The sequence below is a fragment of the Camarhynchus parvulus genome, chromosome 9 (assembly GCF_901933205.1).
Source record: "Camarhynchus parvulus chromosome 9, STF_HiC, whole genome shotgun sequence".
Lineage (NCBI taxonomy): Eukaryota > Metazoa > Chordata > Aves > Passeriformes > Thraupidae > Camarhynchus > Camarhynchus parvulus.
This window is the reverse complement of record NC_044579.1, coordinates 39,393-52,314: the sequence shown is the minus strand read 5'-3', so window position 1 is coordinate 52,314 and position 12,922 is coordinate 39,393. Positions and strand designations below refer to the sequence as shown.

Here is a 12,922-nt window from a genome sequence, read left to right as displayed (position 1 = left end):
AACTGCGCCACAATACGTCCGCCGCCGAGACCGACCAGCACCAACTGCCGACCGTTAACCGCCTCGAACGCCTCGCCTCAGGTGCTGGCTCCCCATTGGCCATTACCCGCGCGGACGGAGCGCGAGGGAAGGCCTCTGATTGGCCGAGAGAGCTCTTCTCCCAGCGAGGGGGAAGACTGCCACGAGGCAGGGCCGTATCTGGGGCGGGGCTCGAGCGGCAGGGACGGGGCGCGCGCGGCCCATCCTCTGCCGGCGGGAAACGGCCGCGGGGTGCCGGGGTTCGCTGCCGAGGCCTGCACGAAAGGTGGAGTGGTATCCCACTGCTGTGTTGTCTTCATGTGTCAGCGTAGTCTGTACTGGTGTGGTGGTAGACAAGTACTACTTCCTGTGGTCAGTCCTGATAATAAAAGCATACACATCTGCTTTCCGGAGGGAGATTTATTTGATAGAAATACAAAACTGAGGTGGTACTGTAATTACGGTGCTACTCTATGAGTAGTGAGCACACTTTCCGTTACCTGCTTTTGACTAGGCAGATTCACTTTGGCACTTCTGGAGATTGTGTCATTCACTCCTTAAACCAGCCAAGGAAGAGGGAGGAGACAGATGCCTTTTTGCTTATATGCTTAGAATGAAATATTAGTAAAGGATATCAAATGAAGTGCCAAATAAAAAGATTTATTGCTCTTGAAATATAAGAGTACTAGGGTATTCCAAAGAAATAGGTCAAAATATAACATCTTCACCCATTTGAACATTAGTGTTATTTGCAGTTTTTGTAAGACAACAAGGAGGACACCCTTGTTGATTTTCAGGATCCGGAAGACCAATGAGATATGGTCAGAACCTTTTTTAGAAGGTTGTTGTTTATTTTCCTAAAGAATACTGGATGGAAAAATTATTTGAAAATTGTTCCATAATTATTTAGAGCTTAATTATTAACCAAGTATGGCTTGAATTTCTTTACTTAAAATTTAAAGCAATCTTAACTATAAATAATGTCACATCCGTAGTATAATTGCTACTTGAACAGCTGCCACAGGAAAATTGCTTATTCCTGTTAGGCATTGTGTTGCATACATACTTATCACTGCACATACTTTTAAGTTCTAAGTACCGCTTTTCCAAGTAGGATTACTCTTAATATATTTTGAAATGTTAGGCCAGAATTTTCTGTAGTATGGGGCAGCTTGCGTTTTTATGCATTTTAGGCTATATCCTCACTGTGTATCAAGTGTTGTGATTGCATTTTGATCAATGGAACTGTTTTGAAGTATGAGAGATCAGAATGTTTCCTGTATGGAAATCTCTGGGATTAAGTATGTTTCTGTATTTGCAAATGATAAAACTCCTAAAGAACTGTGTGAGACATTAGTGAGTAAAATTAAGTTGGTTCTGAGCTCTGGTTCAGATGAAGAATGCACAGTTTGCTTGGAATCACTGACTCTTCCTGTGATAACACACTGTGCACATGTGTTTTGTAAAGCATGTATTTTTGAAGTCCTCAGAAATGAAGAGGTTGGTTGTTCTATGGTTAAAAGTAATTCTAATAGCAATTCAAAAGCAATGAACTGCTATCACCAGAAGCTCTTGTTCGTTTAAGTTGTGAAGCGTGTAAACCTAGTTATCATCTGGCTTGTAAAAACTGTTGACCTGAAGTCAATCTATGGAGAGAGTAGCTGTCAAACTGAACAGTGGTAAGGTCTATCACTATTTTCAAAAGCTCGTTCTGTAGTTCTTACCTTGCTTTTTCCCTGGGGTAAAAGTGTGCAGCCATTGTATGCCTCCACATGGCTGGGTGCCTCTTCACTGCTTGTATGTGATATGATGCAAATCATATATATTATTGCGCTTAAAAGAGACCAAAGCTGTGTATTGGAAGTTGACTGTTGAATTAAAATCATGTCTACACTCCTTTTCCAAAGCTGATAAACTTGGACAATGAAATAGCTGTCTTGCTAAAGGGCCATCTTTAGTCCCTTCTCTGGGCTCTCTCCAGAAAAAGCTTGTGAATGAGTATACTTGAATTGCTCTTTTGAAAACCGTAGTATTTATTTTTCTTGTGTGCTTCTAAGATATACTTTTCCTTTTTATTTGCCCTTTCTAGGGAAATATAATGGCATGGTAGTCTCACCATCTGTATCCAGTTCTGCTGCATTTACTCTTGGGAGTTGTTCTGACTCCCCCTCAGAATAGAGCTGCAAATGTTAGCACAAACCTGGGTGGTGCTCTTTATTAGGAACAAGCAGGGAGGGACAGGTTAGTCCCTACTTGTGCATAGTCAGCAACCTAAGAAGACAGAGGTGGAAAGGGTACTCTGTCTGGCTTCTGGACTGACATTGTTCCATTGCCAGATACACAAAATTCTGATGCAGCTATCCCACTCTCTAGAGTTTCTGATAAATTTGAGGGAAACTAGTGAAGGAAAGAGCACTTGCAGAGGCCTTTTTCCAGTGCAGAGGTTCTTGATGTGTTGTAGAAGTCAGTGTCCCTACTGAACCTTCTGGTGCTTTTAACATGGAGAGAAATAAACCGGGTTATGATGTGATGGAATTATCATCATTATATACTACTTGACTGTAAAGTCAAGTTACTTACTATGTTTTGCCAAGAAAGGACCATGGAATCTCCAGAACTACCACCTTTGTCCAATCCTGTGTTGGTCTATAGATTGCTTTCACAGTAGTGAAGTCTGAACAGAGGTGGGTATGGGTTCTGCTCTTTTGAACTATCATAAGTTTCTAAAACAGTGAGTGAATAAGCTTTCTTACCTTCAAAATGATTCCTGATTGTCAAGGAAGTTTTTGCAGCTTTTAGCCAAAACACTGACATCTAAACATGCATCTGTAAGTTCCAAAGTTGACTCTGACATGCATCTAAATGCATCTAAATTCCAAAGTTGGGGAATTCACTGTTTCCACATGATAGGGCATTTGATTTGGGTAGTTTCTGTGCCTGAATAGTTACAATGCAATTCTCTCATAGTAAATAACATGGGAAAGTACTTTAGGTGTCACCTTGAAAACGAAGCAGACCAATAAACTGCATACCCTCTCCCCAGAACAGCTTGGGTTCAAGCAGGATTCTTCCAGGCAAGATGATGGTTTCCATTATTAATACAAACGAGATGTGAAGCTGCAAGCACAAAACTGCTGAGTGAAAAGTTTGGCATGTCACAGTGTTACAAACTTGGAAATCATTTTATCTTTCTAATGTTAACCTGAAAGCATTTACCAAAATTGGAAAAACTTCTTGGTATGTAACAGCTTGAGAGTTAATACTACCTTCATTTTAGTCTTCTGTTGAGACTGTATTTAGAGTTGTGCAAGTAAGTAAAAATCCTATGCAGAAGCCACAATAAAGCTGTAAGATCTCTGTAGTAATCTGTCTTTGTGTATCAACTGCATTCTTACAAAAGCTTGCCAGATGTGCATTCGAACATTTTTTTTTTCTTCTAGCTGTTCATTCTAAGACTTTTTTGTCATTTTCACATGCTTTTACCATAAGTCTTCAGTATCTGTGTTGGCAATGTTCATCTGACTTTTGTGTTTTGTTTATAATTACAGTACTAAAGTGGAGAAGGGATGCATAAAAATGTGGATTTTTTATTAAAAAAGAAAAAGTCTGTGAGCATTGTTAGGAGGTTGTGGGTTTTTTTCCAGAAAATATTTTTCAGATTTAATAGAATTAATTTATTTTGGCTTGTCACTGGAGGATTTTGGGTTTGCTGCCAAATCAGGAATGGCTCATTCATTCACTATGTTTGGAAAACTGTTATTTCAAATTTCTTTGTGTTAAAGAGTCTGCCTGTTGAAAAGATATCTTTATTGCTGCAATAAATTAATGGATCAGACTATGACTGCTAGTCTCTCTAATTGGCTATCAATTCATTCCAGATTAGTAGCCCCCAATATTCATGTGCTTTCTGAGGTCTGATTTGAATCCTTTCTAAAGATGCCTTGGTTCTGTGGCCAGATTTCTATATAAACAGTGTTACCTAATTTTAAAGGGTTGCTTCGTTAGGCAGAAGTTTTTCATGTCTGTCATTTTTGCCTCACAAAATTGTCCATTTGTATAGTGCACACAGTCTATTATTAAATTTTCTTAGTAATCCTATGAAAGTGCTATTGAATAAATTTTGATTTATCTAGAATGTACTTCAGAGAAGAAGGCTTTGGTGTTAAATTATGTCTCATTTCATGTGTCTGTTGGGGAAAAAGAGAAGATACCCTGTGTCTGGTCCTGACAAAGCATATTTCATCAGACTGCTATTATTTCTGCGCAGGCTTTGAAGAAAAAGGGTAAAAGGTCATTCTTTTGTTTGTAACTAAGAAAGATATTGTCTTTGAAATATTGTTTATTTTTCTCATATTTTAAATTATCTTACCCTCATAGCCCAAATATATCCTTGCTTTAAAACCTTAAGATACATATTTCAATATAAATGTGCTCAGAAAGAAGACCAATTAAGAAAGGCTGAGTGTTTATAACATGTGCAGCATTTAGGTCATATTAATGATCTTGCAAATAAAATATTTTGACTGTCACAACAGAAATGAGAAATTGTGTTACAAGAATGAATCCTTGAGGATGTTTTTACATCAATATAGTAAACACATAAAAGGTGCTTTGTAAAGGTGGTATTTATCATTCACTATAAATGACTAGATTTAATACATTTCTTTTAATGTTGTTTGGGCTTTTGCACAGCCAAATGCCCTCTCTGTAGGAATGAGCTTCAAGTAGACAGCTTGGTGGAATGCTCCCCTAGAGGAGGAAATAGACTCCAGTAATGAAAAGAAGCCTGATCAGGAGTGGATATCTAAGTCAAAGATGCGTTCTATTATGTTTTATTTAGCTTTCATTGCGGTTTTGTAGAGCATACGCTATAATAGTGTAAATATACTGAACATTATATATGTATGGATAACATACTTTAAGTTATTATTTAGAAGTCTGTCGAGCATGTCTAGCCAGCACAGAAGAAAATGTGTACTAAAATCACACCACAAACAAACTGCAATTCCCTTGCAGCAGGGAAACAAGACAAAAGGAATACCAGTTGTAAATTGATGCTGGTCGTTGTTCGGTACACAGATGTGCGTTAATTAAATAAAACTTCGGGTAAAGAGCTTTGCTTTTTGTTTCAGTTTCTGAAGATAGAGCAGTTTTATAACCACTGAAACTTAGTCAAATCCTAATTTACTCTTGGAAACAAACTCTAAATAAATAATTTCTTAAATCTTACTTAAGCAATATATATTCTGCTCTAGAGGGGAAAACTAAATGGGCATATGTTCAATACAACTCTTGTCAGAAAAAACATTGCAGTATTCTTATTTTACTTTGTAGACTTGTTTCTCAAGCTCTGCCACATCATTTTTCTTTGTCTCACTTTCATTTGCTGCCAGAATTTGTATCTTTCTGTTTGTACGTTGACCTTTTCATTTTGGGATTGCTTTTCTGAAACATTAAGTTTTTAACATTTAATGAAGAAATTGTTCTTTCAAATGCTGGTTACAAAGTTGTTCCTTAAAAATCTTTTTGTGGAGACATAAGAGCTAATTTCAGACATTATGCTCTACAATAAATCATTATTTTTATTCTGTTTCTTTTTAGCTGGTGCAGTTACTTTCATTCTCTAGTTAGTGGTTCTTTATGTCATCATAGCTAAACCTTACTGAGAAAACTAGCAGCGTTCTTCTGCCTCACATCCTATTCCTTGTTCCTTTTGTTCTCATGTTGGTTCCAAGAGAGATTCTGGTGCCTCCTTATTCCCTGTCATACCTAGCCAAGGGTCTTGCATGCCTTATTTTCCTCAGTATATCTGGGGGAAGCCTTTCTCACTTCTTGAGTATTGCTATGGTAGATCACTTGCCTTGGGGCTGTCCATAGCTTAAGCCTTATTCTCTGAAGTTCCAGTACTTTGTTCCTATTTTCCATATACCCTGGAGATAGAGGACTTGCAGATTTTGACAATGTGAAGTATGTCTGGAAAATTGGTTCTGAATTCTCCTTCCCAAAAGCACTCTCAATCACCCTGTAGTTTGTGACTATTATAAATGCTGAACCCATAGTTTCCTATGGAAATTAGAAGAAAGCCTACTCACAGAATTCAAGATAAGTTTGTTTAAAAGATATTACTGAACAGTGATTTGTCTCAATTGATGTGAACTTTATCAAAGCCATCTGTAGGAATGGACTCTAACCAAGTTAAAATGAGTTCCTTTCATTTCAGATAAATACTTAATTTGATTTCAGATAAATGCTCTTATGCATGCTTTAGTAGAACTACGGAGGGATAAGTCCAGCTGCTAAATGTCTGGTTGTTTGTCAGTTCACAACTTTCTTGTGATAGAAAACTGTTTGAAGTAAGTAGAACTGATGTTATTTTCAATAAACGCGTCCTTTTATGGTGTTTTAGAAAGATCTCTCAAAGAAAATGGAGTTTTAAATATGCAAAGGTCAGGATTTTAATGTATTTATTTCCTGTTGTAACCCAAAATGGATTGTTAAATTCAACATTTTTACTTTCTCTTTAGAGAATCAGGGCTTGCATTTATTCATTTGGATGGGTCAGTGGCACAGAAGAAAAGAATGAAAGCAATTTGTTGTTTCCAAAGCAACCAAGCAGGGTCCTGAACTATAATGCTTTTGTCTCTGAAAGTGGGTGGAGTTGGATTAAATGTGACAGCAGCTTTCCTAGTGTTTTTAATGATCCTGTGATAATGGGTTGTTCATAATGATATGGCCTAATCTAGGTGAAACTTCTTTGGTGTTTTTCTAAGAGGCAGAAGGAAAACCTGTCTGAGAAAGAATGACAATGATGAATATCTGTTTAAAAGACAAATAGAACTTTCCTTCATTTGTTTCCCTAGCATCTTCTTGTTTTAACACTATATTTTTTTGCTGTCCATTTATTTACTATAAGTGGAAAGAATGCTAGTAATACTACTAACAGAGTGGTATGACATCTTACAGTGTAGCATATGCTATGTTCATTCTTCATATCTCTCTTTCTTTCTGATACTTTTGAATGAGGCTTTCTGTTTGTTGTTTATGAACTTCAAAAGCCATAAAGTGGAATTTGAGGAACAGTATATATTTAATGTAGTACTTGTCTGTTCTAGTCTCTTCTGCTATTACTGAGAATTTATTTATAAATTAAGACATTAGTCTGAGGTTACCTTTTGTGATCATGGGAAACTGGTAATACTTACATTTAGGAAGTGTTTTTCCTTTCATTAAAGCACTCAGAAATGCAAAATTATTTGTAAAGAATAAAAATGTAAATTACCTTTATTGATAACAAAATGGTTTCCTTAGCAAAACCGATTTATGTGTTGTGTCGTTGTACCAGATTAAGGGTTTTCTATCCACTTCCTGCCTTCCCCTGTTCACTCCTCTGCTGTAATTCCCAAATCTTTTTGGCAGTTGGAAACTGTAACAAAATCTGCACTTGAAAGAAACAGAGTAAATTAAAACAATAGTTTAGCTTTGGACTTGGGCATCCGTCACCGCCAATCGAAAAGAAAAAGTATAAGCTTGGACATCAGGTCTTGGATAGTAACAGTATGAAGACAAAACCTATTTATTTAATAAATGAAAGAAATTAAGTATGAGTAAGAGTATGGAGAAGTTGCCATGAAAGATTTTTTTTCATGAATCACAATGCATCTTCACAAATATTGTCTGTGTATGGACTGCATTGATCCATTCAGTTGGAAGGGACCTACACTACCATAATGCCATCAAGTCTGACTGTTTTATTTTCAACAATTCTCTGAATACTTGTAGAAACTGCAAAATAATTTTAATCTTCTGTGAAGATAATGAATGAGGTATAATGAATTCATCGTATTGCGGCAAGCAGTTGTAAGAAAATAAGCTAAGCATTGCTAACACCAAGTCATCTACAGTCTAGGTATATCTAACAACCCAGGGCCAAATATAATTGCTGCCTTTATAGATCACTGAACAGCGACTTCTCATGGTGCTGGTAGCCGTCCTGTGATGGTAACCATCCCAGGTGGCAGTGGTTGACTGCTTATGTTTGATGGAGGAGCAGTGGGCCCTCATGATCCCTTCTTCATGATCTCACTTTTGAATAAACAGTGCCAAATGAGAGTCATTCATGCATTAGCATTCCTTGAAGTGCACTAGCAGCAGTAATAGGATTTAAGAAGCAGAAATACCAGTGGAGTAATCAGTTTTTCAAATTCTGTGGATTTATTGTAGAACTGTAGCTTGGAGAGCTGTATTCCTTCTTTGAGAGGTATAATACCACAGTGCAAGGGAGGAATAGTTATCCAACTAGATTACTTTCTTGTTGCAGTGTGAAGCAATATCCTCTTTCAGCTATCCCAGTTTTCCAGGTGTGCCAATACCTCTCCTTTCCCCTCCCCCTTTGCCCCCTGCTAAGTGCTGTCCGTCAAGCTTAACATTCCAGCAAGGGCGTCGTGTGATTGGCAGAAGTTCAAAAGATGCCCCTTAGCTCTGGGGTCATTGGCCCGTCCAGGTGTCATTGTCCCCTGAGCCTTCCCCCCTCCCACCTGGTTGGTGGCTCACCTACCCCTTCCCCCCTTTCCCCGTGCTTAAAAAGACACGGGACCATGCGGTCGGTATTCTGTGGAGCTGTTGCCAAGATTCAGAGATCGGTGACCCTGGAATAAAACTCTGGATTAAACCCTCCGCAGAATCCGTCTCCTTTTCATTTTCACCTCACCTAAAGTTTCTCCATCAGAGGTAATAACTGAATTCCTGCTAAGTGCCTAGCTGCAACATACAGCCAGCCAAACTTTCTCCCTCCCCCCCTCTTTTATAATTGGTTTTTTTTTTAAATACAATCATAGATGTAGAATTCTCACCTTTAGGAAGAAATATGAACCTTTAATGTGAGAGTATCACAAGCATACAGATGTTTCTCTAGGGCTGAGGTGTTTTTAATATTTTCCAATGTAAAATACAGTATCCTTTGTATGAGATGATACTGCAGAAAGGTACGGAAGTACTGTAATTCACTTTTTCTGTGCTGGACTGATGAGAGAAGAGTGAAAGTGGTACACTTCAGTCTTTCTTGACTACAGCAGAAATAGAATGGAACATACTTCTGCATGTTTGGGCTAGGTCTTTCCTCCAGACATCATGTTGTTCTCATATGGTGAGATTAATAATAGAACAGTTTGCCGTATATAGCTTGCCAGGAATGTTCATCTTGCAGTGACAAATACATTATTTGTTGCTCTTTTGCTTACTACCATAGGTTGGAGAAACAAGATCTGTTTGGCTCTTATCTTATTTTGCAGCTTGATGTCTCTGAGTGTGTGTAGGCATCAGAGGTTCTTAGAATCTAAAACAAGTCATTAAGAAGAATTCTTAGACAACCTGCAGTATGTGGGTGACATGACAAGGCGAGCCCATTGCACGAGACTTGCTTATAAGAGACAGAACATTATTTGAGTTGATGTAGATTTAAGTATCTCTCTTCTGAGAACTAGTAGTACTGTACCTGTAGACAGATGAAACGTGCTGGGAAAATGCAGAGCACAGTCCTGGCATTTCACAGATCCTCACATTTAATGTTACATCAAAAGTATAAGTAGTAACAGCTACACTATCATTTTGTGTTCGGCAAAATTTCTTGTTTATCTAACATGGTGATTATTGTATATACTAATGAAAGCATACGTGGGCTTTCTTAACAGTCCACTTTACTGTTAAGTAACTGCCTGTGTCCAGCTGATTTAGATTTTGCCATCAGGTACTGAAGCAGTTAGTGTGTGCAGTGTTTGTTTCAGAATTAAAGTAACAGGATTGTTTTGATGTCTCCTAGATTCCTGACAAACTCTGTTTTTAAAGCATTTACCTGAAGTTCCTGCTTGTTATGAACAATTAACCAGAAGTTCTAAAATCTTTCTTTATAGTGGAATACTTAAAGAGTATTAGGCAGGGAGTAATTCACCTGCAGGCAGTATTTGTTGAAGATGATGTTGATGGTACAATTTCTGCTTTTTGATGCCATCTGCATACTACTATGTTTTGAAGGGAGGTTATTTAACTTATTCATTTCTGCTACTAATAGCTTGGAATCCCACTGCAGAAGACCAGCGTTTTGACAGGTGTCATATGCTGGGTCAGAAGCATAGTGCTGTTATTACTAAGGTCAGTTAAAAGATAATCCCAACAGTTTTCTGGTTGTGAATAAATAATTCTTTTCCAAGAAGCTTTACAGTATTTTAAAAATAATTGTGCCATCACAGTCTCACCAGTAAAACTAAATTGTAGAGTGACTGTTGAAGTGTGCTTTGGATTGTAAGATTTTAATATTAGAAATTAAATGTCTCGAGCTATTTGGAGTGACTCAGATGGGGTAGTATAGCTGTTGGTTAGCCTGGCTATTACAGTTCATTATCTTGAAGGTATGTAGAATGCTTTTGTCATTGTCATAGCAGCTTGTTTAGCTGTGGAAGAGCAGCTAGCCTGCCTCATTAATATTCCATCACAAAAATACTACTTCAAAAATTGAAGCCAAGTTCTCTTCTAATAAAAGTAGCAAAGAAGATATAGATATCCTTCCAATAAATGTTTCAAACAAAAAAAGCACAGAAAAATTAAAAGACCTCATCTTTTCCTCCAACTGCTTTACAACCCTTTTCTCTGTGTTTACAAATTAATAACTAAATAATGCAACTGTACTTAGGATACTCAGCCCTCTAGCATTTTTCCCAGAATACCTAAACTTCTCATCTCAAACTTTTATTTAGAGAAAAATAACATCTTTATTTCAGTGCTTTGGGTGGGTGTTTTGTTTTTTTTGGTTTTTTTTTTTGGTTTCTTGTGAAGGATTCAGTAGAAGAAAATATCCTGAAAATTCAGAACAAGAAGAGGGAACTTGCAGCAGGAGCCTTTGCTACAAGAAAGCCTTCAGCAAGTGAAATATAACAAAAAAAATTTAATGAAGTTAAGGCTTTGATTGATTTATAGCTTGATCCTATTGTATTTTGCATAAATAACATATTTAATATTTTGGATAATACTTCTCTTCAGTTTACATGTCCCATGTTAATTTTCAGTTTTGCTGTCTTTGTGCTCAAAATAGAAATGCTTCAAATAAATTACAAAAACTAATTTGCTCCTAAATGTTAATTTAGAACACGCACGCAAACTCCTGAAATTTTTCCAGTGTTCATTTCTTCAAAAGGTTGCTTGTTAGTACAATGCTTAAGAGCACAAAAAACCCCTCAAAAGCAAAATGTGTATTCATGCATTCTTACTGATGCCATACCAAGGCTGACCTAGAACAGAGGCTGGATGGAGTTAAAGAATAAAGTAGGAATTTATTAGAAGGCCTCAATGGATACACCTTGGGCCCAAGAGCCAAGCCAGAGCTACATCCAAGATGAACCCAAAATGATCACAAAAAAATGGACCACCAGCAACAAGGTCTCTCACTTTTATAAGTTCTGGTCCATTAGCATATTGGAGTTAATTGTCGAATTATAGCTTTAGGTTATGAAGTCCCATCCTTCTTGTTTTTCTCTCTTCAGTCCATGTTGTTTATGCTCTTGGGCCTGAAATTTGGGTGGTTGTCCTTGGTCTCAAGCTAGGAAAGGAATTGTCTTGTCTAGCTACTCTGTGAAGAGAGCTTACCATCCCTTAATATGAAACTCTGAACTATACACTAAAGCAGTACAGAAGCTGAGAAATATAAAAGCTGAAACCTAAGGCATCATTATCTGCAAGCGTTTCGTCTCATTTTAGAGGTGACAAGGCAATAAAAGGTAAATAATGTGTCTTCTCCTTCAGACACAACTCTCTCTAAATCAATTAGTTTCATGTTTCTATCTTAGTATTGCCTGATAAACAAAGAGATCATCTGGACCGATTGTTTCAGAAAAGGTGGCCAGTGACACTTGGTAAGAATTCTTACTTTTGCAGGCTATGTCCAAAGATGGTATTTAATTCAAAATTTTAAAAGTACTTTTTACTATTTCTGAATAATATACAGGTGCAGGAGGGAGTTCCTCTGATAATAACTTCCCAGGACTTAGTAAAAAGGCAGTACTTAAATTTGTGAAACACTTACTTTTAATATTTTACTTAACAGAACTCCAATGATTTTTGTAAAGTCTTTTTTGATGGAATGCTAGAATCATAGGCATGTATTGCAATATGCTATCTAGTAATTTCAATAGATACTTTGAACAATAAGACCATGCTAGATGCAAAGTAGAATCTGATCCACTTGTGTGTCAGTGAATAAGGTAGTCTTTGCAAAATAAATTGAAACAAATTATTTTATAGCTGCCAGCTTTCTAACAGTTTTCCTTACTGCTTTTCCACTTGCAGTGGAAAAATGACATGTTTTTCACTTCCATATGTATGTCTCAATGGAATGCTGATCTGCATGCCACTTGACTTATGGAGGAAGGATTTGGTAAACTACACCCGTTCATGTACCACAGAGTAAAAAACAGCACTGAAGAATCTCAGTTGAGCATTAACTGAATATTTATGTCTGTTCCTTTCTTTCCACTTGATTCTTGTCTTCTGATAATGTGTTTACCTAACACATATTCTGCTCCCTTCACTGTGATGCTCAGACTTTGGAGTCATAGATTGCTATATCTATGTCCTGTTTAGATTTGGGAAGTGTACTTGACAGCAGAGAAATGGAGCCCGTAAAGCTTGTAAAGCCTTTCACCTCTTATGTCTGAAAATATCAACCTGCTGATTATAAGAGGAATTGCAAACATAGGAAGTGGAAAAGGAGTGAGAAATAAAGGGAAGATATCTACTATCTCAAGCAAGTGGGCTAATGAAAGGAGTGAGAAAGGAAGTAAAAACAAGCAAACTATCAAGCTGATGCCATTTTTGGAGAGCCAGGACCTTAGCTATGGAGAAGGGCATACTTTAAGTCTGT

At 37.3% G+C, this 12,922-nt stretch overlaps 1 long non-coding RNA gene across 1 annotated transcript in view; it reads left to right on the top strand.

Moving 5' to 3' along the window:
• The first annotated feature begins 8,674 nt into the window (after positions 1 to 8,674).
• The window catches only part of LOC115906857, a 40,379-nt gene continuing 36,131 nt past the window's right edge, over positions 8,675 to 12,922 (top strand). The window contains exon 1 of the long non-coding RNA XR_004060958.1: positions 8,675 to 8,745. This is a non-coding gene — a long non-coding RNA (uncharacterized LOC115906857). The remainder of the gene's footprint in view (positions 8,746 to 12,922) is intronic.